The sequence below is a fragment of the Tupaia chinensis genome, unplaced genomic scaffold (genome assembly GCF_000334495.1).
Source record: "Tupaia chinensis unplaced genomic scaffold, TupChi_1.0 Scaffold000473_1, whole genome shotgun sequence".
Taxonomy (NCBI): domain Eukaryota; kingdom Metazoa; phylum Chordata; class Mammalia; order Scandentia; family Tupaiidae; genus Tupaia; species Tupaia belangeri.
In genome coordinates, this window is record NW_006159982.1 from 4,614,055 (window position 1) to 4,620,209 (window position 6,155).

Here is a 6,155-nt window from a genome sequence, read left to right on the forward strand (position 1 = left end):
GCAGGATGATATGCAAGATCTAAGAGTTCTCCAGCTACAGTAAAAAGCCAGATCATTTCTAAGGCCATTATATGATATTTTAAAGATGATAATAAAAGACAACAATTGATGTGAAACTTTCTTAAACTGATTACCCTTTTCCAACTACTTGACAAGTAAGCAATTGAGGAGTAATTACTCTTAGTAATAATAGCACACTAAGAATAATACAGAATTCCCAATCTGGAATTTTTTTTGTCTAGCTGATTTTCTTCACAGGAACAAGTGGCTTACATCTGGTTTTTGAAGTAATAGCAAGGATATTTCAGGCAAGAGAAATACAGTAGCAAGGAACATGGCTGTTCATCATGGATATAGAGGTTGAGGAAGATTCTGGAGCTAATTTTACCATAGCATCAATTTTTATTTGGTACAGATATGCCCTGGTCAATTGTAAAGAGATACCTGAGAAGTGGAACAAAGTGATAAAACCTTACTACGAGCTAGAAGATGTAGTTTGTGTCATGATAAAGCATAATTTTGCTGTCCCACGTCTCAATAATCTGCCCTACTTCAACAGTGCACCCTAGACCTTGTTTATTGTTAAGACATCTTAATTCTTCCATAACCCCTTAATTCCTTATGTCACACTTTAAGTGTGATGTGATTCTACCATGCTGGAATATAACATAACATGGTTTTCACCCCCCACCACCAAAAAATAAATAAATAAAAATAAAATAAAAACTTAGAAAAGACAATAGACCTAAAATCAATGATGTAAAGTTCCATCTCAAAAAACTGGAAAAAGAAGAACAAATTAAAGTCAAAGAAAGAAAAATAGATATGAGAATGGATATCCATGTAATAAAAAATAGGCAAATAATAGAGATACATAATGGAACAGACATCAGTTCTTCTAAATATCAATAAAATAATTTTCCTTTAGACTGATTTCTTTAAAAAAAAAAAGACAGGTGAAGTACTAATATTGGGAATCAGAAAAGGGTCACACTACAGATTCTAGGCATTTAAAGGAACCTATGAGAATATTATGAACAAGTTTAATGCAATCAAGGTGACAACTTGGATGAAATCGATTCCCAAGAAGACAAAAATTACTAAATGAACTAAAATATATAAATTAAAAAAACCCTGAATACATAAACATGTATCAATTAAAGAAATAGAATTTTGGGAACCAGCACATGGTGTAATGGTTACATTGCTGGACTCCCTTGTAGTCAATCACAATTTGAGTTCTAGATCAGGTGGCTTAAACTCATGCTGGGCATGTGTGCAAGTGTGCCCAAGATTCCAAAAGGAGAATGGAGGAGAAGAGATTGTGGTGTGGCCATCTCCCCCTTAGATGTGATTTCTCACTTTCTGTCTCTCTGTCTCTCTCTGTCTTCCCAGCAAGTGCATGCGTCTTATAGCAAAAAAAAAAAAAAAAAGGAAAGAAAAGAAATGGAATTTGTAATTAAAGCCTCCTAATAGAGAAAATTAATATTAATTCAATGCAAAGACATTGAAAGGAAAGAAAATTTCAGACCATGAACATCTATGCAAAATTTGTTCAACAAAATATTAGTAACTTGAATCCATCTTTGTGTGTGTGTGTATACATATCATAACTGAAAAGGTATAAATTAAAAGCAATTTGAACTACAATCCATTTATATGTGGATTCCTGGGGAGGGGGTTAGGAGACTTTGACTCTCAGGGAAACCAGTCAAGTGACCCTATCTAAGTCTCCTCTCCTTATGAATATACCAATAACTGGAATTTCTGGTAAGTAGACTAGTAATATAGAATCTAAGTCCTTGTCTATGAAATGGCATTTACAAGATATCCCTGATTTAGGATTCTGTACAGTAAACAAATCTATATGTAATCTGGGGATCACTGTGGCATTGCTTTTTGGTGAGTGTAAGCTAGGTCATGCAAATATATGAACTATAAAATGGAAGTATTCCATCACAGAAAGACTCTCCAATGTGGAAGATGACCTGCTGACTTAACTTAAAGATCTCAGCTATCACACTGGTCTAGAAAGAGCATATTTGATGCAAGAAAAATGTACCTGGGGAGTTAGTGAGTTTTCAGAGATCTCTTCCTATTTCATTTGTGCCTCTTGGTTGCTTTTATCCTTGAAAGTATTAATAAAACTTGGGGCCAGAAGGTGGCATAGTGGTTAAGGTACTGGGCTCCAACATGGCTGACCAGGGTTCAAGTCCCAGATCTGGTGGCTTGAAAATCCACAGTGGACGCATGTGTGTACATACTCAAAATCCCAGGAAAATAATGGAGGAGAAAGGATTGTGGCATGGTCATCCCCTACTCTGGGGGGTTGGAGGGGAGAGTGATTTCTCACTTTCTCTCTTCTCTCTCTTTCTCTCTCTGTCTCTTTCCAGAGTGTGTGAGCCCTCATTCTCTAGATGTATTTGAGGAGACTCAAAGATGTTTGACTCAGTGTACACATTAACAAAGAATCTTTTTTTTCTAAAAATCCTAATATTTTGGTCATAAAAATGCATTCTATGGGGTCATAGGACAGTGAGGTGGTTAAGGTGCTGGACTGCTATGCAGTTAACCATGGTTCAAATCCCAGACATAGTGACTTGAAACTCACACAGTGTGTGTATGTGTGTGTGTGTGAGCACAAAATTCCAAGAGGAGAATGGAGAGGGGATTGTGGTATGGCCATTTTCCCAATGGGTGTTTTCTTGCTCTCTGTCTCTGTCTCTCTGTCAAGCACACACACCCTATAGCAAAAACAAAACAAAACAAAACAAAAAACAAAAAACCTCTAAAAAATTAAAAAAATGCATCTTAGCTTTAGATTTTATTTTTTTGGAGAGGTTTTTACTATAGGGCTTGTGTGCTCGCCAGAAAGACAAAGAGAGACAGAGAGACAGAAAGCGAAAAATCACTCCACAGGGAGGATGGCCATGTTGCAATCCCTTCTCCTCCATTCTCCTCTCAGGATCTTGGACACATACGCACATGCACCCAGCATGAGTTTTAAGCCACCGGATCTGGGACTCAAACTGCGATTGACTACATGGGAGTCCAGCGACGTCGGCATTTGCCAACTGCTGGTCCCAGCTTTAGATCTTTTCATCACAATATACCTAAACCTTTCTTCTCTTGGATCATCTCCTTTCACTTATGCCCTTTCTTACTTCCTTATTCAATCATTCTGGAACCTTCCTCTTATCCTGTAAGTATGCTTATATCTCTCAAGCAAAAATTCTTTGGCTAAATCTAGTGAACTCTTCAAGTCACCACCAGGGCTTTCCAAAATAATTACTGGCACAACCACTAAAGATTTAACCCTCTATATTCTACCACTCTTTTGAAACAACTGTCATAAAAGAATATTTCACCACAAATTTGAAATATCATGCATAATTTTCTCAGAATAGTCTTGGTACTGGTCACCACTTTCATTTTTGAAATTTATTCTTATCTGACTTCTATGACATATCTAGTTTTTGTTCCATCTTTTAAAACTTTCTTTCTTAGTTTCTTATCAAGTGTCTCTAATCTTAAATGCTGATAAATTATCATATCACTTTCTTACACAAAGGTCTTTAACGATTTTTCATAGTTCAATAAATTAAGCATAAATTCCTTAGCCTGTCATTTTCTGCTCACCATAGATTAACCCTGAGGTTTGAAAGACAAGTAGAGTTAGAGTCTAGCTGATAGAGAGCATGGAGACTAACGCTTTGGCTATTGTATATTGTAAATGTAGAAGCCCCTAGATGAGATGAGTTCTGTAGTGCCCTGGCCGTGCTACTATAAAACATGGAGCTCGGGAAGTCAGACAAAGAGCTTTGCGCCTGTCCTATCCCATGCTGTCACTTATCTCTTCACAAACACGGATGACCCTAGCCTTCTCCAATCAGGAATGTCAGATAAGAGTAAAAACTAGTGACAAATGTACCCACGAGACCACGAGCAAATGGAAATTTCAGCAGAAATGAATGGCTGCTTGTGAGGGTACACACTGAGATGGAGTGACAGCTATGCAACTGAATAGGAAATAACAGCAGCCTCACCTGGGGAACCAGCTGGAGTGGACATACGAGGACACTCAACCAGCAATATGTGAGAGTCAAAGAAGATCATGCAGGAAAGAAATTCCCAATGTAGAATAATGTTTCCAGGCTTTCATGGCTAACATCCAGGGAAGACCAGCAGATAAATGAACTATGCTCCACTCACACAGAACTATGCATTGATTCATTGATTCCTGGACACATCATAGTTTTGTTTTTTTTCACACTTCATTTTTTTTTTCTCTCTCTCTCTCTGTGTATGTATGTGTATATATATATCTATGTGTGTGTGTATATATATATATATATATATACTGTTATTTCCTATGTGTGTGTATGTATACATGTGTATATGTATATATAGAAAATTATCTGTATACATATAGATACATAGATAGTTTTATTTGTTTAATGCTTTTATAACATGACAGCATGCTAGGAAGAGTTCTAAGCATTTTACAATTAGCCCTCTATATCCACAAGTTCTGCACCCAGGGATTCAACCAATCATTGAACCAAAATATCTGGAAAATAAATGGAGGCTGGCCCTGTAGCCTAGTGATTAAAGGAGCTGGAGTGTTTTCTCTCTCTCTCTCTCTCTCTCTAGCAAATAAATTTGCCCTCTAAAATTAAATTTAAAAAAAAGAAAAAATGTTTATTCTGTATTGAACATGTTCAAACTTTTCATTCTTGATACAAAACCTTAAATAATTCAGTATAACAATTATTTATATAGTATGTATATTTTCATTAAGCATTACAGCAGAGATGATTTAAAGTATATGAGAGGATAAGTTATATGCAAATACTATGCTATTTTATATAAGGAACTTGGGCATCCTTGGATTTTGTTATCCTTGGGTGTCCTGGAACCACCCTGTTTGGATACCAAAAGGCAAGCATTTTAACTTTTTAAAGTATCATAGCAACACCATGAGGCAAATACTTTTAGCACTCTTATTTTTCAGGTAAGAAAACTGAAAAATAGGAAAGTGAAGCAACTCTCTCAAGGTCTCATAAAAGAGAGAGAACAAGATTGTTACCCAGGGAGGAGCCAGCATCCATAATCCTAATTACAATGCTATTCAGTTAACTCCTATTCATTGTTCAAGATTCAAGTCAAATGTCACTTCTACAGAATATCTCAGTGTTGTCAAAGGTAGCTACATGTGCCCTTATCAGAGATACAACACTCAAACATACTCCTACTGGTTTATTCATTCCGTTTTATTTTAATTTAGTCCATATTTGTGGTAAACTTCACAATGGTAGGGACTGTGTTATAATCTATGTGTTTTTTCTCTAAGTATAATGCGTGGCTCATAGTGTATGTTCAATAATTATTTGTTAAAATGAGATAAATTCTATATATTATCAGCAGTTTTGAGGGCTCAAAACAGTGTGCAGACGAAATAAAAATAAACACCACATTAAACAAAAAATCAGCTTGTAGTCCCCAAATAATTACCCATTAAATATACTACTAGGTGAATGAATCATAGGCACTTTCACAAATAAGGATGACACACTGTGATACACATGAAAAGAGCTTGTCATTGTCATTGCCTATTCCTTTGAAAAGGGGTGGTCCTGTGGAAGTGGAACCAAAAAATCCATTATGAAACTAAGAGTCTTCCAACTCTATTAATGTGGCTCTGCATTTGCTGTTCATTAAGTGCCTCTACATTTTTCTTTCTTTTTTATTTACAAAAAGGCATGTGAGAGACAGAGAAAGGGAGAACACACCCAAATGGGTATGATCATGTTGCAATCCCTTCTTCTCCACTGTTAAAATTTGGGGCACACACATACACACACACCTGGTATGTCTTTAAAGCTACAGGGCCAGGATTCAAATTTGTTTGGCCCCATGGAATCTGACTTCCTTAACCACCAGGCTATGGAGCTGGCTCTATATTTTTCATTTCTGTCTTGGAAAGGCATCCCTGCTGCTCTAACTTTTCCAGAATTTCTGCTTGTGCTCTCTTCAATAGAACTGACTTTAATAAATCCTCAACCTTGTCTGAACATGAAACTTACAACTATAGCATATTGGCTGTCATTCCCCATTTTTCTTCTCCATTAACTAAAAGTTAATGGGGAAGGGGG

At 36.4% G+C, this 6,155-nt stretch overlaps 1 pseudogene; it reads left to right on the top strand.

Moving 5' to 3' along the window:
- LOC106735648 (60S ribosomal protein L9-like) overlaps positions 1 to 6,155 on the top strand; it is a 26,905-nt pseudogene that overhangs the window by 584 nt on the left and 20,166 nt on the right.